The sequence below is a fragment of the Dipodomys spectabilis genome, unplaced genomic scaffold, assembly GCF_019054845.1.
Source record: "Dipodomys spectabilis isolate Male_0828 unplaced genomic scaffold, ASM1905484v1 ptg000105l, whole genome shotgun sequence".
In the NCBI taxonomy this organism is placed as follows: domain Eukaryota; kingdom Metazoa; phylum Chordata; class Mammalia; order Rodentia; family Heteromyidae; genus Dipodomys; species Dipodomys spectabilis.
In genome coordinates, this window is record NW_024870782.1 from 4,250,662 (window position 1) to 4,276,051 (window position 25,390).

Below are 25,390 nucleotides of genomic sequence, written 5' to 3' on the forward strand. Positions count from 1 at the left end.
AGGGACACATTGGAGAAATGAGAGGCAGGATAAAGAGAAATAGATTGATGCTACATTTGTAGATTCATGGTCATATTCATTCCATGAATGTGAATAAATTTATACCAAGAGTGAACTGTGGAGGACACCAGTTGATAATGAGGTGTCATTTGGAACAATGTACCACTCAGAGGATACTGATAGTGTGGGAGGCCATGGATATGTAGGGAGAAATCTCTGTATCTTCTACTCAATATTTTTTTGCTGTGAAATATAAAACAAAAAAAATCATTATTTATGAAAAATACAACTTCCCACACTCAAATATTTGCATGGCTTTGTTCAAAATATGTTAACGAGAAAGAATAAGTTTACAGGCAAAACTCACTTTTAAAGCTAGATTATCTTCAAGTGTATGAATGTTTTATTACTGTTATTATAACTGCCCTTTAATGTAGGACTTCTCATTTATTATCATGGACAGTTCTGAAGTGAAATGGAAAGCAATAGCTTCTTGACAAGCTTACAGACTTTAAAATTATTCGGGTGGGTGAAAGAAATGAATGCTGCAAAGCTTTATTGACATTGATATTGACGTTTGCTTAATTCTAAAATGACATAAATTAGCCTCTTCAGAAGCTTCATCAAGTATATCATGTAAATTTCTGTCAGTTGTTGCAAGTTGACAACTTTTTGACCTTAGGCATAAATAATACATTGCCCTGAAAAACTTGAACCAATGCTTTTACTAGCAACTTCAAAGATTTCTAATACTGCCTTCTGAGAGTTTGCCATAGTAATCCTTAATCAAGTATGTGTGTGTATGCATGTTATTTCAAACTGTAAAAGTACATTTTATGAAAGTACTAAGGGAACATTTATTATGTGTTAGGTACTTTAATATTTCACTTAATCTTAAGAGGTCAGAATTGTCATCTTCTTCTTACCTTCATTTTAAACACAAGCAAATTATGGTATGGATTCACATAACATTGACTATCATGTGTGGGGTACTTTTTCAATTATTTTCTTATTAATTGACGTTTAATTTCTAATTTTACCAGCATTGGAAAGATGGGTGTGTCCAATTACCCCATTTTGCAGAGGAGAAAACTGAAGAACAAACAAATCATTGAAAGTAACATACGCTGATTGTAGATATATGACACCTGGCTGGATTCTGTGAGTTTAACCAAAAAAGCTATTCAACCTAAGGCATAGCAAAAATATAGTAAGGATATCCAGTATGGAATGTAATCAGCCCAGGTGGTTTTCAATGTACAAATGAGTCAAGAAAATGTGGTGTATAACACAATGACAACTGTAAGTAAACACCGAGTAATAGGCAAGTGGCAGATTAAAAGGAATACACAAAGACTCAAAATTACTTAGAAAAGCAGTGATAGCCCAACAGAATAAGCACCAAGAAACAGTACTTGATGTGGCCAAGGAGAAAGCAGAAGACAAATGAAGAGTAGAAAGGAGAATAAAATAAAAAATTCCATGTATATTTCAAACAACTATGAAAAGGAAGAACAACTAAGAAAAGGTCAGGAGGGGTGAGTGAGAATGCTGAGTAACAGTGATTAAGATGAATTGTCTTCAGAAATTGCTTGGTTAAATGGTAACTCATATGTTCAACTGAAAATAAAGTATCTGTTCAGCAGATCTTTTGCTACACCTGTCCTGTCTTTCTGATCCTTGAACTCTCTCATCTTTTAAGTCATTTTCTCATTTTAGTGAAAATTTCTTTTTGTTATTCCCCGACTGTCAGAGTATTAGGATAAAATCAGGGAGTATTAGGAAAAAGTCAGGGAGTAAGAATAAAGTACAGAGCATTAGGATAAACTTTTTCACCTAAACTATAATGACACATTATTTTTATCCCCACAAAGTAAGTAGTTAATACTGATTTGGGTATTTATATTAAGCTCTTTTAAGATAGAGACTAACTTCTTGTTTCCTTGCACCATAGTCCCCAGGGAAAGTTTGAAATCAACATTTGAGAGTGTTCTTTTGGTTTTTCTGTTAAAGAGACAAATAAAGGAAAATGTGATAATATCACAGAAGACTAAGTAAATAAGTTAATGTAAGTTGTGAGAATTTGTATTATTATAAAATAAATTATGAATAAGTGGAAGTTCCGGTAAGACGGCAGAGGAGAAGCTGGAGGCTAAACAAGCTCTCGCATAGAAAGCAGTTTTAGTGCTCCAGTGAAAAGTCCTAAGCCAGAGAATCACACCAAGTGTAACATCACAGTAAAGAGAGTTAGGCCAGAAAGGGAAAATTCAGACAAGGAGACAGATCTGAGCACTTGCCAGCAGCCGCGGCTGCGGCGATGGTGGTGGCACTGGCCGTAACTGCCATACCTGCAACACAGTCTGTGAAAAAGGCACCAGACGCAGCTCCAAGCAGATTCTACTCAACACCAGTAAGAACTGACAAGGAGCAGACATTTCATCTTGCAGACCGCAGACCAGAAAGGACCCAGGAACCAAGACTCCAGTGTGAGCAGAAGACTGACATCCTCACTCCTTCTCTGGGAGCAGAGGAGGGAAGGCCAATCCTCCCCCTGCACTACTGGAGATCTCCATCTTCGATACTGACAAAGGCCTGGCTGAGTAGCTAGCTCCAACTCAGGCCTTGGAAGAAAACTAGAGGCATTTAGCAGATCAAAGGAACCTATTCTGACCTGCCAGGCTCAGCTCCACCCAGGGAAATGTCACCCAGCCCAGGCAGAGCAGGAATGGCTTTCTTCACTAGGTAAACAGAGCCAGAGGCTGCCCCTCCCTACAGCAGCCATGACAATCATTTGAAATTCAGTAAACCTAAACCCTGAGAATGGCTACAGGCTGGGCTTTGTGAGTGTCTCAGAAGCTAGCCCATCAGGGAAAAGCTAATGTTTGCTGAAAGGCCTCAATTCTACCCAGAACCTAGCCTTAACACAGCATCTCCAAACTAGAAGAAACAGCCATCTCTCTCTTTTGTGAAACTCAAAGCATATCTCCTTCCCATTGAACTAGCCTGGGAGGAGAATCACAAAATCCTGGGTAAAGCAGAGCATTTTTCTGCCTGCTCAAACAAACTGAGTTAAGAAACCAACCAAGCCACAAGACAATCAAACACCACAAGGAGACCAGAGACTAGAGACTAGTTAAGGACACAAGAGAGATACAGGATCTTCCCATCCCCTCCATAAAAATAAAAGAACTCTTTTTTTGTATCTTTTATAAAAAAATTTTAAACTTTAAAAAAATTTTTTTTTAATTTTATTTTATTTTATTTGAGAACATACTGGACAGAGGGGTTACAATTACATGGGCAGGATAATGCATACATTTCTTACCAAGCATAGAACAATTGTTTTCTATTAAATTTTTTTCTTCCTCCTATACCTTTTATATTAGGGATATATTTGTGGGTGATTTTTTTCCTTTTTTTCTTTTTCTTTTTTGTTTAGCTCTACTGATCTTTTGATCCTTTTTTTCTTTCTTTCTCATTCTTTTCAATTTTTCTTCTCTTTCCTTCTTTACGTAACTTAATTGCTGTTCTGCTCATGCTCAGATATACCCGTAGTCGATTATTAGACCTTATCCCCCATTTTGTACACACTTTATCCAGAAATTTATTACTTAATTCAAAACATTTTAGACTTAAATTTCTTAATAGCGTTATTATCTCTTTTTACATATATAAAATTCTAAGCATTTTCAGTTTTTAGTTTTTCATGTCTCCTTTCTATCCCTCCCCTTCTCTTATGCTATCCCAGTTCTTCTCTGTATATTACATTGTTAAATTAGCATACTTTTTAATGTGACACTATTTAAATTTTGTTTTTCTATTTATTCTTGTTTCTATTTTTTCTTTCTCTTTCTTCTTTTTTTCTCTCTCTCTACTAACATTCTATACAACCTATTTCCTGCTTGGAGATTAGGACTTAGTTAACTCTCCCTCTAATTATCCACATCCGTCTATTACAATTTTACCCACATCTGTTCCTACACCTAATAATTTCTGGTTTGCCAAATTCTTCTTTGCGGTTCATAGCACATTAATAGTTGTTTGTTATTGACTAGATATATCTGTTGAACTAGATTGTATCTGCAGACTTTTCACTGTGCAACTACAGACTTTGGTTGATGCTTGCTTTAAGATAGTGTCCTAGCACTAAAGTGGTGTTACTTTCATCCCAAATGGGCAGAACAAGCCGAAAAAAACACAAGAAAAATGGCAAGTCCGGGTATATCAACTCCTAATCATGATAATGAGGGGACAGAACAGGTAATGAGTAATCCAGAGGAGAGTTCCCCAAAACCTCTAAAAACAATACTGGTAAACTTGGTAAATGAAAAGATTGAAAACGCGAAAAGGATTCTGTGCAAGCATGAGAAGGAGAGAGAGGAGGCAAACCATAGGTTAATACAGGAACGTGAGGAAGTCACTCAAAGATTGATACAGGAATTGCATGAGCGGCTTGAGGACACTCAGAGAAATGAAGGAATGGAGTGAGCCGGCTGAGATCAATCAAAGAGATAGACAGGAATTGCAGGAGTTTGCCAAGAATAGACAAAGAGAAAGTCAGGAATGGTGTGAGCAGGCTGAGAAAACTCAAAGAGAACTACAGCAATTGCATGAACGTGAGGAAGCTAATCAAATTGTAATACCAGAATTGACTGAGCATGATGAGAATACACAAAGATCACTAAAGGCATTCATGGAATTATAAACATAGAGCTGAAAGAACTCAGGGGGGTCCACAAAGAGAATGCTGACTGGAACCCAACAAAAGGAATGGGATTCCAAGGAAACCATAACCAATCAACTAAGTGATTTGAGAATAAACACTGAACACCAAATTAAGGAAGTAAAGAAGTTCATACAAGATCTAAACAAAGCTCCAACAAATAATTTGAAGCCATCAAAGCCAACCAACTAGAAGGAAAAGAAATAAAAAACAAAGTAGAAAGTCTTGACAGCAGGTTAGACCATGCAGAAGATCGAATCTCGGGGATTGAAGACAGCCTAGATACTATAGAGAAAGAACATACAACCATCCAGGACAAATCGAAGAAATATGATAGATCTATTCAACACTTGGAATACACCATCAGAGGGCCTAATCTGAGGATAATGGTTGTAGAGGAGCACCTAGAGAAAGAATTTAATGGTCTAGGAAATTTGTTTAACAGGGTCTAGCAGAGAACTTCCCAAACATGCAAAAAGATAAGCCTATTCAGATACAAGAAGCTTTTAGAACTCAAAATAGACCAGACCAGTACAGGATATCCCACCATCACATTAAAATCCACACAGGATCAATTCAGATCAAGAAAAATATCCTTAAGTCAAGGAGAAAAGATCAATCACCTATAAAGGGAAACCAATTAGAATCATCTAAGATTTCTCAGAAGAGACAATCAAAGCAAGAAAAGCCTTGAATAATGTATGCAATGCCTTAAAAAAAAAAACAACGATCAACCAAGGATACTGTGCCTAGCTAAACTGTACTTCATAACAGAAGGTCAAATAAAAGCATTCCATAGCAAAGAAAAATTGAAACAATATGTCTCCACCAAACCAGCCCTACAAAACATTCTTTTTTTTTTTTTTAATTTTATTTTATTTTATTTGAGAACATACTATACAGAGGGGTTACAATTACATTGGCAGGATAATGCATACATTTCTTACCAAGCATTGCAGCCTCCTCCTTTGTTTACCCTACACCTCCCTTCCCAGCCTCCACCCTCCCCCTACCCAATCATACCCCCCCTCCCCCCCACACACCGACATTGTAAAGCTTCTTTTGACATGACATTTTGTACTTCTCATTGTTGCAACAGGTCCACCTGAATCCTTAAACGACTTGTTTGTCCCCATCTCCTCCACATGTTATACTGACATCAAATATAGTGAAAGCAGGGGTTACACTGTGGGGGAGGGACATACAAAGCAACAAAGAAATAATCTTATAAATGCATTAGGAACACATGCATGAAAGAAACGAAAGCATTAAAATACATATTTAAGGGTTCGTTTTCCTAATATCACATTATCTGACCTTTTCCGCTTGACTCATACCTATACTAGATATTGCAAATAAGGGAAACCATGGGACCTATGTTTCTTTGGGCCTGGCTTACTTTACTTAATATAATTTTTTCCAAGCCTTTCCATTTCCTAACAAATGGGGAAATGTCATTCTTTCTGATGGAGGCATAGAATTCCATTGTGTATATATACCACATTTTCTTGATCCATTCATCTACTGAGGGGCATCTGGGTTGGTTCCATATCTTAGCTATGGTAAATAATGCTGCAATAAACATAGTTGTGCTGGTAGCTTTAGTGTGGTCTTGTTTGTAAACATTAGGGTAAATGCCCAAAAGTGGGATTGCTGGGTCATAGGGGAGTTTCATGTGAAGTCTTTTGAGGAACCTCCATACTGCTTTCCAAAGTGGTTGAACAAGTTTACATTCCCACCAACAATGAAGTAAGGTTCCTTTCTGTCCACATCCCCTCCAGCATCTGTTGTTGTTAGAGTTCTTGATTTTTGCTGTTCTAACTGGAGTGAGGTGATACCACAATGTTGTTTTGATTTGCATTTCTTTTATGGCTAGGGATGTTGAACATTTCTTCATGTGTCTATTGGCCATCCTTCTTTCTTCTTCAGAGAATCTTCTCTTTAAGTCTTTTGCCCACTTATTTATTGGGCAGTTGTTTCTTTGAGGATTTGTTGTTGGGTGGTTTAATTTTTTGAGTTCCAAGTATATTTTAGATATGAGACTCGTGTCCATTGTATGGCTAGTAAAGATCTTCTCCCAATCCGTGGGCTTTCTATTGATCTTGCTAGCTATGTCATTTGCCCTGCAGAAGCTCTGCAACCTTATGCAATCCCATTTGTCCAACCTTTCTTTGATTTGTTGTGTTTCCGGTTCTCTATTCAGAAAATTTCGGCTGAAACAAGGAGACCTAGGGTTTCTCCTATTCCATCCTGTAATGTTTTCAGAGTGTCTGCTTTGATTTCAAGGTCTATGATCCATTTGGATTTGATTCTGGTGCAGGGTGATATATAAGGATCTAGCTTTAGTTTTCTACATGTAGTTAAATAATTTTGCCAGCACCATTTACTGAAGAGGCTGTCTTTCTTCCATTCTGTTGTTTTAGCTCCCTTATCAAAGATTAGATGGCTATAGGTCTGTAGGTTCATTTCTGGGTTTTCAATTCTGTTCCATTGGTCCTGAGGTCTGTTCTTATGCCAAGACCAAGCTGTTTTGATTACTATGGCTTTATAGTAGAGTTTGAAATTTGGTATTGATATTCCTCCAGCAGTGTTCTTTCCGTTGACGAGCGTTTTTGCTATTCGGGGTCTTTTATTGTTCTATATGAATTTTTGGATTGCCTCTTCTATTTCCTTGAAGAATGAGGGTGGAATTTTGATAGGTATTGCGATGAATATGTAGATAGCCTTGGGAAGTATTGTCATTTTCACGATGTTAATCTTTCCAATCCAGGAGCATGGGACGTTTTGCCATTTTTTAAGTTCTGTGTTGATTTCCTTTTTCAAGATTTTAAAGTTTTCATCATAGAGGTCCTTCACTTCTTTAGTTAAGTTAATTCCTAGGTATTTTATTTTTTGTGGGCTATTACAAATGGAGTTGCTTTCCTACTTTCAGCCACACTTTTCTCATTGTTGGCATACAGAAAAGCCGTTGATTTTTGGGGGTTAATTTTATAACCTGCAACTTTGCCAAAGTTTTGAATGAGCTTGAGTAATTTGGGAGTGGAGTCTATGGGATTCTTTAAATACAAGATCATGTCATCTGCAAAGAGGGAGAGTTTTATTTCTTCTTTCCTTATTTGGATCCTCTTTATGTCTGCATCTTGTCTTATTGCTGTAGCTAGGCATTCTAATACTAGATTGAAGAGAAGTGGAGAGAGTGGGCATCCTTATCTTGTTCCTGAGTTAAGAGGAAATGGCTTTAGTTTTTCACCATTGAGTATAATGCTGGCTGTAGGTTTGTCATATACAGCCTTTATTGTATTGAGGAATGTTCCATGGATTCCTAATTTCTCCAAAACCTTCATCATAAAGGGGTGTTGGATCTTGTCGAATGCTTTTTCTGCGTCTATTGAGATAACCATGTGGTTCTTATTCTTGCTCCTGTTGATGTGATGAATAATATTAATTGATTTGCGTATATTGAACCAGCTTTGCATCCCTGAAATGAATCCTGTTTGATCATGGTGTATGATTTTTTGGATGAATTGTTGAAGTCAGTTTACCAAAATTTGTTGAGAAGTTTTGCATCAATGTTCATCAAAGAAATGGGTCTATAGTTCTCTTTCTTTGATGAGTCCCTGCCTGGTTTTGGGATGAGGGTTATGATGGCTTCATAAAATGTGTTCGGTAGTGAGCTTTCTCTTTCAATTTCATTGAAGAGTTGGAGGAGAATTGGTGTGAGCTCTGCTTTGAAGGCCTTGTAAAATTCCGCTGTAAAACCATCTGGTCCTGAACTTTTCTTAGCTGGGAGGTCTCTTATTGCTGTTTCTATTTCAATGCTTGATATGGGCCTGTTAAGATAGTTTAACTCATCTTGGTTTAGTTTTGGCATGTCAATATTTGCTAGGAAGAGGTCCATTTCTGTCAAGTTCTCAAACTTATTAGCATAAAGTTTTGAGAAGTATTCCCTTATAATGTTCTGAATCTTGCTTGTTTCCGTGGTGATGTTTCCATTCTCATCTCTGAGTTTATTAATTTGGGTGTGTTTTCTTTTTCTGATAAGATTTGCTAAGGGTCTGTCAATTTTGTTAAGTTTTTCGAAGAACCAACTCTTTGTTTTGTTGATTCTTTCTATAGTTTTTTTGGATTCTAATTCATTTAATTCTGATTTAATTTTGATTATTTCTTTCCTTCTACTGGATTGGGGTTTATCTTGCTGCTCATTTTCAAGGAGGTTTAGATGTGTCATTAAATTGTTAGTTTCAGATCTCTCCAATTTGTGGATGTAGGAGCTCAGAGCTATAAACTTGCCTCTGAGTACTGCCTTTGCTGTGTCCCAGAGGAGCTGGTAATTTCTGTGTTCATTTTTGTTGAATAGCATGAACATTTGAATTTCCTTTCTAATCTCTTCCATGACCCACTCATGATTCAGCAGTGTGTTGTTCAGCCTCCATGTGATACCGGACTTTCTTTGGTGGCTTTTGGTGTTGAGTTCTAATTTTATTCTCTTGTGGTCAGAGAGAATGCAAGGTATAACTTCAATGTTTCTGAATTTAGACAAGTTTGCTTTGTGGCCTAAAATGTGGTCTATTTTAGAAAACGTTCCATGTGCTGCTGAGAAAAACGTGTATTCTTATGCTGCTGGGTGAAATGCTGGGAAGATGTCTGTTAAGTCTAGTTGATCTATGCAGCTGTTTAGATCTGCGGTTTCTCTGTTGAGTTTTTGCCGAGTTGATCTATCTAGTGGGGAGAGTGGTGTGTTAAAATCTAAAACAATTAATGTCTTTGGATCTATATGGGATTTGAGGGAAAGTAGTGTTTCTTCGATAAATTTGGGTGCTCCATTTTTTGGCAAATATATATTTAGAATTGTAATATCCTCCTGAAGGAGAGATCCTTTAATTCGTATGTAGCGACCGTCTTTATCTCTTCTCACGAATTTTAATTTGAAGTCTATTTTATCTGATATTAGGATTGCAACTCCCGCCTGTTTATGGGGTCCATTTGCTTGGTAGATTTTGTTCCAGCCTTTAACATTGAAAATGTGTTTGTTTTTACGGGCAAGATGTGACTGCGGCAGGCAGCAGATAGAAGGGTCTTGTTTTTTAATCCAACTAGACAGTCTATGTCGCTTAATTGGAGAGTTCAGTCCGTTAACATTAAGAGATAGGACTGAGAGGTATTTGGGAGTTCCTGCCATGTTATCTACCTTCTTGCGGGCTGCAAAAACAGGGTTCTTCCTATGGTTCTTGGATTCTCAGTTTGGGTGCAGTTTCTTGGCCTTTATTGCGGTCTTGTTGGTTTTCTATGTGTAGGACATCCTTAAGAATCTTTTGTAGGGCTGGTTTGGTGGAGATGTATTGTTTCAATTTTTCTTTGCTATGGAAGATTTTTATTTGGCCTTCAGTTATGAAGGAGAGTTTAGCTGGGTACAGTATTCTTGGTTGATAGTTGTTTGTTTTTAGGGCATGGCATACATCATTCCAGGCTCTTCTTGTTTGATTGTCTCTGCTGAGAAATCTGAGGTGATTCTAATTGGTTTCCCTTTATAGGTGATTACCCTTTTCTCCTTGACAGCTTTAAGGATCTTTTCCTTGTTCTGAGTTGATTCTGTGTGGATTATAATTGACGGTGGGATGTCCTATTCTAGTCTCTTCTATTTGGGGTTCTAAAGGCTTCTTGTATCTGAATAGGCCTATCTTTTTGCATGTTTGGGAAGTTCTCTGCTAGGATCCTGTTAAACAAATTTCCTAGACCATTAACTTCTGTTTCTAGGTGCTCCTCTACACCCATTATCCTTAGATTAGTCCTTCTGATGGTGTCTTCCAGGTGTTGGATAGATCTATCATATTTCTTGGACTTGTCTTGGATGGTTGTATGTTCTTTCTCTATAATATCTAGGCTGTCTTCAATCCCTGAGATTCGATCTTCTGCATGGTCTAACCTGCTGTCAAGACTCTCTACTTTGTTTTTTATCTCTTTTCCTTCTACTTGGTCATCTTTGATGGCTTCAAGTTCTTTGTTGAAGCTCTGTTTTAGGTCTTGTATGAATTTCTTTACTTCCTTAATTTGGTGTTCAGTGTTTGTCCTCAAATCACTTAGTTGATTGGTTATGGTTTCTTTGGACTCCCATTCCTTCTGTTGGGTTCCATTCAGCATTCCCTTTGTGGTCTCCCTGACTTTCTTCAGCTCTTTGTTAATGGATTCCATGAATGCCTTTAGTGATCTTTGTGTGTTCTCTACCTGGTCTCTCAATTCCTGTATTACTCTTTGATTAGCTTCCTCCCATTCGTGGGATTCCTGCAGTTCTCTTTGAGTGTTCTCAGCCTGCTCACGCCATTCCTCCCTTTCTCTTTGAGTATTCTCAAGTTGTTCACGCAAATCCTGTATTAGTTTTTGAGTAGCTTCCTCACGCTTATGATATTCCTGTATAAACTTCTGGGATGCCTCCTCTCTCTCCCTATCACGCTCATACGGAGTCCTTTGTACGTTGTCAAACTTCTCATTTATCACGTTTGCCAGTAGTGTTTGAGAGCTATTTGGGAACACTCCTCTGGATTATTCATTATTTGTTCTATCCCCTGATTATCAAGATTGGGAATTGAGATACCCGAATTTGCCATTTTTCTTGTGTTTTTCCGGCTTACTCTGCCCATTTGAGATGAAGATACCATCAGTTTTGTGCTAGAACACTATCTTAAGGCAACCATCAACCAAAGTTTGCATTTGTACAGTCAATATTCTACAGATACAATCTAGTTCAACAGATACATCTATTCAACATCAAACAACTATATGTTAAAGGACTTCAAACCGCAGAGAAGAATTTGGAAAACCAGAAATTATTAGGGTTAGGGAGAGATGTGGGTAAAAAATAGGAATAGATTGGTGTGGGGAGGCACAGGGAGAGTTAACTATGTCCTAATCACAATGCAGGAAATAGGTTGGGTAGGATGCAAGTAGAGAGAGAGAAAAAAAGAAGAAAGGGAAAGGGGAATGAAAAGAGACCAGAAAAAAAATAGAAACATAAAAATTAATGTTATTATAGAGATTTAAAGACCATCTATTTAGAGAGGAATGTGAATATGTTGAGAGAAAGGAAGGGAAATAGAGGAGATGTGAAAAACTTGCAAAAAATGCTTAAAATATTATATAGGTATAAAGAGGTAGTACTGCTATTAATGAATTTAAGTCTCAAACGTTTTGAATTGAGTAATAAATTTGTGGATTAAGTGTGTACACAATGGGGGATAGGGTCTACTAGTTAACTATGGGTTTATCTGAGGATGTGCAGGACAAGAGGTAAGTCACATAAAGAAGAACAAAAGAGAGGAAAAGGTGGAAAGGATAGGAAAGGGAGAAGAAAAGATCAGAAGTTCAGTAGAGCTAGACAAAAAACAAAAATATAATTAAGAAAGAAAGAAAAAGAGAAAGAAGACAAGAAAAGAAAGGAAAATGCACATTCATGTATGTCTAAAGTAAAAATTATAAGAGGAGAAAAAAAAAGTTACTGGAAAACAATTATTTTTTCAGAAGAGGCAAAAATTAAAGATTAATAAAAGTTTTAGAAAAGGAAAAAAATTTTTTTATATATATAAGGTAACAAAAAACAAAAAAAAAAAGAAAAGATGAAGAAGAAAAAAAAAAGTTCTTTGATTTTTTTGGGGGGGGAGGGGTGGGAAGAATCCTGTATCTCCCTTTTGTCTGTAACCAGCCTCTTGTTGGAGTCTCTGGTCAGCTTGAGGTCCTGTGACTTGATTGGTTTCTTAAGTCAGTTTGTTGGAACAGGCAGAAAAATGCTCTGCTTTACCCAAGATTTTGAGATCCCCCTCCCAGGTTAGTTTACTGGGAGGGTGATCTGCTTTGAGAATCACAAAAGAGGGGGATGCAGTGATGAGGCTAGGTTCTGGGTAGAGTTGAGTCCTTTCAACAAACAGTAGCTTTTCCCTGGGGCTATTTTGTGAAAAAAACGCACAGTGCCCAGCCTGGAGCCATTCTCAGTGTTTCTGTTTTTCAATTGATTGTGGTGGCTGCTAGAGGGTGGGGCAGCCTCTGGCTCTGGTTACCCAGTGAGGAGAGCCACTCCAATGCCTGGCGCCTGAGCTGGGTGACTTTTTCCTGGATGGAGCTGAGTCTGGCAGGTCACTTCGCCGTTAAGTTCTTGTGACCTGGTAAATGACTCGTTTTATTCCAAGGCCTGAGCTGGAGCTAGCAGCTCCTCCGAGCTTTGTCGGTATCCAAGATGGAGATCACCAGTGCTGGGGGGGGGAGGGGTGGCCTTCCCTCCTCTGCTCCCTGAGATGGAATGAGGACGTTGGGCTTCTACTCATGTCGAGTCTTGGATCCTGGGTCGTCTCTGGTCTGCAAACTGCAGGATGAAGATGTCCGCTCCTTGTCGATTCTTGCTGGTGTTGAGTAGAATCCGCTCGTCCACTGCGTCTGGCTCCTTCGTCCCAGACTCTCTGTGTCTCAGGTATGACCCCGCAGCGGTGGTCGCAGCTGCGACCCTGCCGCCGCATCGGCAACTGCTGGCAAGTGCTCAGATGTGTCTCCTTGGCTTCCCCTCTCTTGACTAACTCTCTGTCCTGTGATGGCACACTTGGTGTGATTCTCTGTCTTAGGACTGTTCACTGGAACTCTAAAACTGCTTTCTATGCAAGAGCTTGTTCAGATTCCAGCTTCTCCTCCGCCATCTTCCCGGAACTCCAAAAGATTCTTGAAGATGTTCTACACATAGAAAACCAACAAGACCACAATAAAGGCCAAGAAACTGCACCCAAACTGAGAATCCAAGAACCACATGAAGAACCCAGTTGCGGCAGCCCCCAAGAAGGTGGACAAAATCTCAGGATAACGCTCTCAGTCCTATCTCTCATCATTAACAGACTTAACTCTCCAATTAAGTGACATTGACTGTCTAGTTGGATTAAAAAGCAAGATCCTTCTATCTGCTGACTTCAGGAGTCACATCTTGCCCATAAAAAGAAATACATTTTCAGTGTGAAAGGCTGGAACAAAATCTAACAGGCAAACGGCCCCCATAAACAGGCAGGAGTTGCAATCCTAAAATCAGATAAAATAGACTTCAAACTAAAATTAGTGAGAAAAAACAAAGAAGGTCGCTACAGGCTAATTAAGGGATCTCTCCTTCAGGATGATTTTACAATTCTAAATATGTATTCACCAAACAATGAAGCACCCAGATTTAACCAAGAAACACTACTTTCCCTCAAATCCCACATAGATCTAAAGACATTAATTGTTGGGGACTTTAACATACCACTCTCGCGACTAGATAGATAAACTCTACAAAAACTCAACAGGGAAACCACAGACCTAAACAACTGCATAGATCAACTAGATTTAACAGACATCTACCGAATATTTCACCCAGCAACATCAGAGTACACGTTAATTTCAGCAGCACATGGAACATTTTCCAAAATAGATCACATTTTTAGGCTACAAAGCAAACATGTCCAAATTCAGATACATTGCAGTATAACCTGCATTTTCTCAGACAACAAGGGAATAAAATTAAAAATCAACACCAAAAGCCACCATAGAAAGTCCTGTAACACATGGAGGCTGAACAACACACTGCTGAATCACGAGTGGGTCATGGAAGAGATTAGAAAGGAAATTCAAGTGTTCATGATATTCAACAAAAATGCGCACACAAATTACCAGCTCCTCTGTAACACAGTAAAGGCAGTGCTCAGAGGAAAATTTATATCTCTGAGTACCTACATTAACAAATTGGAGAGATCTGAAACAAACAACTTAATGAGACATCTGAACCTCCTTACAAAAGAACAAGAAGATAAACCCCAGTCCAGTAGATGGAAAGAAATAATTAAAATTAAATCAGAATTAAATGAATTAGAATCCAAAAACAACATAGAAAGAATCAACAAAACAAAGAGTTCGTTCTTCGAAAAAATCAACAAAGTTGATAGACCCTTACCAAATCTTATCAGAAAAAGATGAGAACACACCCAAATAAATAAATGGAAATATCACCACAAAAACAAAAAGATTCAGAACATTGTAAGCGAATACTTCTCAAAAATTTATGCTAATAAGTTTGAGAACTTGAAAGAAATGGACCTTTTCCTAGCAAATATTGACATGCTGAAAATAAACCAAGATGATTTAAACCATTTTAACAGGCCCATAAGGAACATTGAAATAGAAACAGCAATAAGAGTCCTTCCATCCAAGAAAAGGCCAGGACCAGGTGGCTTTATAGCGGAATTCTACAAGGCTTTCAAAGCAGAGCTCACATCAGGACTCTTGCAACTCTTCAATGAAATTGAAAGAGGAAGTTCACTACCGATCTCATTTTATGAAGCCATCATAACCTTAATCCGCACACCAGGGAGGGATTCATCAAAGAAAGACAAGTATAGATCCATTTATTTGATTACCTTTGATGCAAAACTTCTCAACATAATTTTGGCCAATCGACTTCAACAATTCATCCAAATAATCATACACCATAATCAAATAGGACTCATTTCATGGATGCAAAGTTGTTTGAATATTCACAAATCAATTAATATAATTCATCACATCAACAGGAGCAAGGATAAGAACCACATTGTTATCTCAATAGATGCAGAAAAATCATTTGACAAGATCCAACACCCCTTTATGATGAAGGTTTTGGAAAAATTAGGAATCCATGGAACATTCCCAAATATAGTAAAGGCTGTATATGACAAACCTACAGCCAGCATTATACTTAATGGTGAAAAACTAAAGCCATTCCCTCTTAACTCAGGAATGAGACAAGGAATGAGACACTCTTCACTTATCTTCAATCCAGTATTAGAATGCCTAGCTACAGCAATAAGACAAGATACAATAAAGGGGATCCAAATAGGAAAAGAAGAAGTAAAACTCTCCCTCTTTGCAGATGACATGATCTTGTATTTAAAGATCCCACGTACTCCACTCCCAAATTATTCAAACTGATTCAAAATTTTAGCAAATTAGCAGGGTATATAGCCCTCAAAAATCAATGGCTTTTCTGTATGCCAACAATGAGAAAAGTGTGGATAAAATTAGGAAAACAAATCCATTCGTAATAGGCCCACAAAAAATAAAATACCTAGGAAATAGCTTAACCAAAGAAGTGAAGGACATCTATGATGAAAACTTTAAAAACTTGAGAAAGGAAATCAAAACAGAACTTAGAAAGTGGCAAAAACCCCCATGCTCCTGAATTGGAAAGATCAACATCAATAAAATTACAATACTTCCAAAGGTTATTTACAAATTCAACGTGATACTTATCAATATCCCAACCTCAATCTTCAAGGAAATAGAAAAGGCAATCCAAAATTCATATGGAACAATAAAAGACCCTGAATAGCTAATACGATCCTCATCAGAAAGAACAGTGTTTGAGGAATATCAATACCTAATTTCAAACTCTACTACAAAGCCATATTAATTAAAACAGCTTGGTACTGGAACAAGAACAGACTTCAAGACCAATGGAATAGAATTGAAAACCCAGAAGTGAACCTACATAGACCTATAGCCATCTAATTTTCAATAAGGGAGCTAAAAAAATAGAATGGAAGAAAGACAGCCTCTTCAGTAAATGGTGATGGCAAATTTGTTTAATTACTTTTAGAAAATTAAGCTAGATTCTTATATATCATTCTGCACCAGAATCAACTCCAAATGGATCAAGACCTCAGAGTCAAAGCACACACTCTGAAAACATTACATGATGGAATAGGAAAAACTCTAGGTCTCCTTGGCACAGGCTGAAATTTTCTTGATAGAGGCCCAGAAATACAACAAATCAAAGAAAGGTTGGACAAATGGGATGGCATGAAATTGCAGAGTTTCTGCATGGCAAACGACATAGCTTGCAAGATCAATAGAAAGCCCACGGATTGGGAGAAGTTCTTCACTAGCCATACAATGGACAAGGATCTCACATCTAAATTATACATGCAACTCAAAAAATTAAATCCCCCAACAACACATCTTCAAAGAAACAACTGTCCAATAAATAAATGGGCTAAAGACTTAAAGAGAAACTTCTCTGAAGAGGAAAGAAGGATGGCCAATAGACACATGAAGAAATGTTCAACCTCCCTATCCATAAAAGAAATGCAAGTCAAAAGAATATTGAGACAGGGGTTATACTCTGGGGGAGGGACATACAAAGCAAAAAAGAAATAATCTTATAAATGCGTTAGAAACAAATGCATGAAAAAAAAAAAACATTTGAATACATATCTTTGGGTTCATTTCCCTAACATCACCTTATCTGAACTTTTCTCCTTGACTCAGACATATACTATATATTGCATATAAGGGAAACCATGGGACCTATGTTTCTTTGGGCTTGGCTTACTTCACTTAATATAATTTTTTTCCAAGTCTTTCCATTTCCTAACAAATGGGGCAATGGCATTCTTTCTGCTGGAGGCATAGAATTCCATTGTGTATATATACTACATTTTCTTGATCCATTCATCTACTGAGGGGCATCTGGGTTGGTTCCATATCTTTGCTATAGTAAATAATGCTGCAATAATCATAGTTGTGCTGGTAGCTTTATTGTGGTCTTGTATGTGAACATTTGGGTAAATGCCCAAAAGTGTGATTCCTGCTTTCAATGCAATTGATGTCGGTATAATTTGTGGAGGGGAAGGGGAAAAACAAGTCGTTTAAATAAGGATACAGGTGGACTAGTTTCAACAATGAGTAGTACAAGTTGTTCTGTCGAAAACGAACTTTACAACTTTGGTGGGGGGGCGGGGGAAGGATGGGTAGGGATTGGAAGGGGAAACAAAGGAGGAGGCTACAATGCTTGATAAGAAATGTACTCATTATCTTGCCCATGTAATTGTAACCACTCTGTACAGTATTTTCACAATAAAAAATAAATAAAATTAAAAAAAATCAACATTGAGATACCACCTCACCCCAGTTAGAATGGCTAAAATCAAGAACTCTAATAACAGCAGATGCTGGAGAGGATGTGAACAGAAGGGAACCTTAATGCATTGTTGTTGGGAGTGTAAACTTGTTCAACCACTTTGGAAAGCAATATGGAGGTTCCTCAAGAGACTCCACATAGACATCCCCTATGACCCAGCAATCCCACTTTCAGGCATTTACCCAAATGTTTACAAACAAGACCACACTAAAGCTACCAGCACGACTATGTTTATTGCAGCATTATTTATCATAACTAAGATATGGAACCAACCCAGATACCCCTCAGTTGAGTTGATGAATGGATCAAGAAAATGTGGTATATATACACAATGGAATTCTATGCCTCCATCAGAATGATTGATATTGCCCCATTTGTTAGGAAATGGAAAAATTTGGAAAAAAATATATTAAGTGAAGTAAGCCAGGCCCAAAGAATCTTAGGTCCCATGATTTCCCTTATTTGCAAGAACTATATTATGTCTGAGTCAAGCAGAAAAGATCAGATAAGTTGATGATAGGGAAATGAACCCTAACGTATATATTCAAATGTTTTTTTCTTTCATGTGATTGTTTCTAACATATTTATAAGATAATTTCTTTGTTGCTTTAATGTCCCACCCCATGGTATAACCCCTGTTTTCACTGTATTTGATGTCGGTATAATTTGTGGAGGGGAAGGGAAAAAACAATTCGTTTAAATAGGGATACAGGTGGATCCATTGCAACAATGAGATATACATGTCGTTATGTCGAAAAAGAACTTTACAACTTTGGTGCGGGGGAGGAGAATTGAGTGGAGATGTGGGGGTAGTATGGAAAAGATGGGAAGGGAAAACAAAGTAGGAGGCTACAATGCTTGATAAGAACTGTATTCATTATCTTGCCCATGAAATAGTAACCCGTCTGTACTATATTTTCACACACAAAAAAAATTATGTACGACCCCACCAGGATGAGTTCCCAAAATGGCATTGGCTGCACTGGTTGACACCAAGCTGCTAAGGTAGGAAAGATGGCTTTTGAACTCCAAGTGTCAGCAGATAAGTTGTGGGCTACTCTGCTGCACTCTCTGAAGAAGAGCTTCTGCTGGTTTTGGGTCCTCCCCATCACTGCATGGGTCTCCTTTACAGCACACAACAAATTTGAAGCGTTTACCAGAAAGGCGGTGTTCCTGAGTGGAAAAAACTAGCTTCTGAGGAAAGTTATTTGTGAAAGCCAGCATGACCACAGAAGGAATTCCTTTTGAAGAAAGTATGAACAATCAGGATTTACCCAACTGGAGCCGTGAGTGTGTTGACGATCAACATAACAACATGGATTGAGGTGGTCAAAAGAAGAAAGCAAATAGTTTATCAGAAAAGAGTAAGAAAATTTGCTTTAGGCTTGTTCAAATTCCTGACTATATTACCAAATCCAAGACCTTGTTGGAAAAAAAGAAAGATCTGAGAAAGTTGAGCATCTTACTTAACATCCAATAGTTCACCTTAAAGAACAAGAAAAATCAAACATGAAATATCTCCAAAAAATCCTTGCTTGAGAAAATGAGGAAGAGGATGTTCAGACTATGGATTCAGCTGTGGGATCTGGTTCTGTTGCTGGGAGCATGTCTCTAAACATAGATGTGCACTCTGAAACTTGAGATACCATGGAAGTAATCTGGGGTATGACATATCATATGTAGCTCACCTCTAGAAAGTGCTGGGTCAAATTTGAAGAAAGAATATTTTAGAGTGCCATTAAGTTTCATGATTGCAAATTGGTTACCACAAAGATAACAATAGTTAGTAGCACTGAAATTTGTTACTACATTCTGGTCATGGCACCAGTTTTATCTCTCCATCACCAACTTATGCCACACCAATGTCAGACCATTTATTGGCATGATTAAATGTCTCAGAAATATCCTGCCCAAAGGTGAAACCAGCTCCTCAGGGAAATATACCCCAACCACTACCATCATCTGGATCTGACCACAGCAAGTCACAGACCCTGAAGGGGAACTTCCTGGAGATCAAGTGCTCTGATGTGATCCAGTGTTTCTATGAATGGTGAGAGAACACCATGTAGACATAAGGAATGCCCATCCACCAAGGCAGTGAGATGAAGAGCCAAAAAGATCTGTAAAGTATTTCCAAACATTTGCATTTCCATATTTCCCTAAACACTCATCATAGAAATCATACAGTTGTGTGCTCTTATGATTTCCTCAAAGAATGGTGAACCATTCATGGTAATGTACCTTCAGAACTACAAGCAGTGTGACTGTTTCAAGTAAATAATACCCTTTGTCAACATAAACAAGTAATTTGTATCTGGTGATTTTTCCACCAACTCTAAACAGTTCCATGAGACTGAAATTGCTCATGCACATCTCCACAGAAATGACTGTACATGGAACCTCTTATAAATGGGATTCTTTTGTAAGGATTTCTTTAGTCTTTTCACAGGGACTCTTGACCTGGGACTCGGTTAGCTGCTTGCACTCATTCAGCTGTTCAATCCCCTGGTCCAGATTCTTGGTGAACACATTCATGTCCATGATGCCACATGCCCAAATGGGCTACTGCTCCATGCTACTCCTGCACCACATCTGCCCACAGGCCACATGCACACACTGCCACCGGTTCCCCTGGTACTTCTGGGGGCCCTGGTGGGCTGGGCACTGCCCCTAATTCCGCCCCCTCACCCTGGCTCTCTGCAATGCTCCACTGCCTGCTCCTGTGTCTCCTCCATTCGCCCAAGCTCCAGAGCTCTGCTATTTGTAATGGCAGGATATGCTACAATATTTAACAAAGGAAGCATCTTTTAGTCTGAGAATTTGGCCAGGCATTGAGGACAGGGGTCTATTTTGGTCATGTCAATGGAGCTCTTTATGAACTCCTATGCAGATGCTTGTTCTGAACCATTTTCAACCCTGTTGTGACTTTATGTGAATGGCTAAGTATCATCGGGGGGTGGGGGCACTGAAAATAGCAACCTCCAAAGTTCAGAATCTGTACCCAGGAGATTCTCAGTTCTTGGCCCACGCTCCTTCTTCCATTGCTTTCCAATATCCCTTTCTGAAATATAAGCACTGACAAAATGCTGACAAGTCAACATAGCTGGTGATGCAGAAACACTGAATTGGGCACTGTGGAAAATGATCTGCCATCTTTAGCTTTTGGACATGTGGATATATATTCCTATATTTTGACAATCGGATATTTTTAAGTTACATTTTCTGTGGATCCTTAGAAATTCCCAGTAGAACCAGTTCCCATGTGTTCCCAGTGATGATCATTTTGGAAATGTACTCTTGTGTAGGCTTTCCACTTTTCTAGTTTCATTTCTTCCTACTTGCTCACTCATGGTTTCTGGGATCCCTCCTTAAAATACAGGAATTTTTGTCATAGCTCTGAATTTATTGAAAGGCACTGAATTTAGTGAAATTCAGAGGAAGGACGACAAAGTGTTACTTTACCCCTATTCTGTATCAACTGGGTCTTATCCTTCTCCAAATTATTTGCACGTATGTATATAGGTTGGGTAACATAATGAAATTAATGTTACTCAGGCATTTTTTATATTTTTATTGTTAAAAATAGTATACAGAGGGGTTACAGTTACAAGAGTAAGGTAATGTATACATTTCCTATAGAGCATTGTTACCTCTGCCTTTGTTTTGCCCATACCATCCCTTCACTCCCCACCTCCCCAAATCCCCCACCACCCCCCAAATTGTAAAGTTCATTTTCAACATAGTGTCTTGTACATGTTATTGTTAAAATAGGTCAATCTGTATCCTTGTTTCAGCATTTTGTTATTTCCCTTCCATTCCCCAAATTAGAAAAATGTATACACAAGATTCAGGCACCCATGTCAAATACAGTGAAAGCAGGGATTATACCATGGAGGAAAGACACAGTAGAGAAACAATAAAAATCACATAGTACATTTTACATATATTAAAAACAATAGCAAGAAAGGAAAAACAAGTTGTGTCACTATCTCGGGGTTCATTTCACTAAACATCATCTTATATGATCATATATACATAGCTTTTGATCTTTTCTGCTTGTCCAAAACTTATACTAGTTATGGCAAATAAGGGAAACAATGGGACATGTTTCTTTGGGCCTGGTTTAATTCACTTAATTTTTTTCCCAAGTCTTACCATTTCACAACAAATGGGCCTATGTCATTCTTTCTGATGGAGGCATAGAATTCCATTGTAGGTATAGATAGATAGATAGATAGATAGATAGATAGATAGATAGATAGATAGATAGATAGATAGATAGATAGATAGATAGATAGATAGATATAGATATAGATATAGATATAGATAATATTTTCTTTATCCATTCATCTACTTAGGAGCATCTGGTTCTTTACCTTAGCTATGGTAAATAATGCTTCGATAAACATAGTTGTGCTGGTAGCATTAGTATGGTCTTGTTTGTGATCATTTGGGTAGATGCCCAAAAGTAGGATTGCTGGGTTATCGGAGAGTTCTATGTGGAGTCTTTTGTTTCAAAAGTGGTTGAACAAGTTTACATTCCTACCAACAATGTAGTAAGGTTCCATTTGGGCCACATCCCCTTCAGCATCTGTTGTTATTAGTTTTCTTGATTACAGCCATTCTAACTGGGGTGAGGTGCAATCTCAATGTTGTATTGATTTGCATTTCTTTTATGGCTAGAGAAATTGAGCATTTCTTCAAGTGTCTTTTGGCCATTCGTATTTTTTGTTCAGAGAACTCTCTCTTTAATTCTTTAGCCTTCTTGATAACCAGGAGGTTGTTTCTTTGAGGATTTATTGTTGGACGATTCAATTTTTTTATTAATAACTTTTGTATCATGAAAATATCGTACAGACGGGCTACAATTACATGAGCAATGTAATGAGTACATTTCTTATCAAGCATTGTTGCCTCCTCCTTTGTTTCCCTTTACCATCCCAAACCACAATACCTCCTCCCCCCAGCCCCGCCAACCCCAACACCAATCCTCCCCAATTTTGTAAAGTGTGTTTGTCACTGTAGCATCTTGTACATTTTCATTGTTGCAATGGGCCCTCCTGTATCCCCATTTAAACAATTTTTTCCCTTCCCCTCCCCAAATTATACCAACATCAAATACAGTGAAAACAGGGGTTATACCGTGGGGGAGGGACATAGAAAGAAACAAAAAAATCCTCTTATAAATATGTTAGAAACATAGCAAGAAAGATAAACCATTTGAGTCCTTATCTTGGGGCTCATTTCACTTAAAATCAACTTATCTGACTGTTTCTGCTTTTCTCACAGTAAAAACCTGGAACAGGAAATCAAAACAGAACTTTCAAAGTGGAAAAACCTCCCATGCTCCTGGACTGGGAGGATCAACATCGTGAAAATGGCAATACTTCCCAAGGCTATCTACAAATTCAATAAGACATCTGTCAATATTCCAACCTCATTCTTCAAGGAAATAGAAGAGGCAATCCAAAAATTCATATGGAGCAATAAAAGACCCCGAATAGCAAGAACGATCCTTAATAGAAAAGCGCTGGAGGAATATCAATACCAAATTTCAAACTCTACTACAAAGCCATAGTAATCAAATCATCTTGGTACTGGCACAAGTACAGACCTCAGGACCAATGGAATAGAATTGAAAACCCAGAAATGAACCTATGGCCATCTAAACTTTGATAAGGGAGCTAAAAATTAGAATGGAAGAAAGACAGCCTCTTCAGTAAATGGTGATGGAAAAATTGGTTAATCACTTGTACAAAACTAAAGGATTTAATTTTTTGAGTTCTAAGTTTATTTTAGATATGAAGCCCTTGTCCATTATATGGCTAGTGAAGATTTTCTCCCAATTCATGCGTTTTCTATTGATATTGCTTGCTATGTCCTTTGCAATGCAGAAGCTCTGAATTTTCATTGAATCCCGTTTGTCCAAGCTTTCTTTGATTTATTGTGTTTCTGGATCCTTATTAAGAAAATTTCAGCCTGTGGAGTATACAGTTTCTCCTATTTTTTCCTGTAATATCTTTAAGGTCTTTGATCCATTTGGAGTTGATTCTGGTGCAGTATGATATATAAGGATCTAGCATTAGTTTTATACAGGTGTTTAACCAGTTTTGCTAGTACTATTTACTGAAGAGGTTGTCTTTTTTCCATTCTATTTTTTTAGCTCCCTTATCAAAGATGAAGTGACTGTAGGTGTGGGGACTCATTTCTAGGTTTTCACTTCTATTCCATTTTTCCTCGGGTCAGTTCTTTTGCCAGTCCCCAGCTGTTTCGATTACTATAGATTTGTAGTAGAGTTTGAAATTTGGTATTAATATTCCTCCTTACTTTCTACTAAGGATTATTTTTGCTATAAGGGTCTTTTATTGTTCCATATGAATTCTTGGATTTCTTCTTCTATTTCATTAAAAAATGAAGTTTGCGTATTGGTAGGTATCACATTGAATTTGTAGATAGCAATAGTGCCAAAGGCTATCTACAAAGATTTCTTATCTTTGTCTTACCTTCTCAGTCTGAGATTTCATTTCCTAATAAGCTCAATTCTGATATGTGGCCTGTCTTAGAAGAAGAGATGGTCCATCTGTGTGTTCAAATCACAGTTGCTTTAGGATGTTGAGATTTGGACCTAGTTTTAAGAAATAAAACTGTAGGGTTGGAAGGTGGCTCAGTAGTAGAGTGCTTGCCTCAAATTCATGAGGCCCTAGGTTTGATTCGTCAGCACCCACATAAGCAGAAAAGGCTGGAACTGGGGCTGTTGCTCCAGTGGTAGAGCTCTCGCTTCGAGCTGAAGTGCTGATGGCCAGTGCCCAGGCCCAGAGTTGAGGCCTCATGACCAACAAAGAAGAAGGAGAAGAAGGAGGAGGAGAAGGAAGAGGAGGAGGAGGAGGAGGAGGAGGAGGAGGAGGAGGAGGAGGAGGAGAAGAAGATGAAGAAGAAAAGAAATAAAATGTGAAGATAGTTTGTACGTATGGTTACCAAGTTTCCATCAAATTAAGGAAATGCCAAAGGAGATAAAGCACAAGAACTAAAGAAACTATGATCATTCAGAACTTGTACTTTACGGAAAAAAATATGTAAACCAAGAATTGAACCAACAGTTGATTTTAGAAAAGGAAATCTGTGTTTTGTTTTGTTTCATTTTTCAGTCATGGGGCCTGAACTCTGGACCTGGGTGCTGTCCCTCAGCTCTTCAGCTCAAGGCTAGTAGTGCTCTACCACTTGAGCCACAGTGCCACATTCAGCTTTGTCTGCTTATGTGGTGCTGAGGAATCGAATGCATGCAAGGCGAGCACTCTACCACTCCCAGCCTCAAAATCTGCATTGTTGTTAAAAACTTGTCTTTCTAAACTGAAATTACATCTTTGTATGCAGCCCTGAAAGCAGAATCAATTCCAAATGGATCAAAGCCTCAAGGTAAAAGCAGATACCCAGAAAATATTACAGGGAAGAATACGACAAACACAAGGGTTCCTTGCCACAGGTTTAAACTTCCTTAATACCGTTCCAGAATCACAACGAATCAAAGATTGGATAAATTAGACTATTAAACTGTAGAGCTTCTGCACGGGAAAGGACATACCTAGCAAGATGAATAGAAAGCCTACAGACTGGAAGATCTTCATTAGCCATATTGTATGGTGAGTCACTCTATAACCCACATTTAGGTATGGAACAATGGAGTCTTTATTACACAGTTAGCAGGCTGCAGGCCACCCATT

The 25,390-nt window shown here is 38.1% G+C and overlaps 1 pseudogene; it reads right to left on the bottom strand.

The window, feature by feature from the left end:
* Positions 1-19,283: 19,283 nt before the first annotated feature.
* LOC122114059 lies at positions 19,284-20,213 on the bottom strand (annotated as a pseudogene).
* Between the last annotated feature and the right edge of the window lie 5,177 nt (positions 20,214-25,390).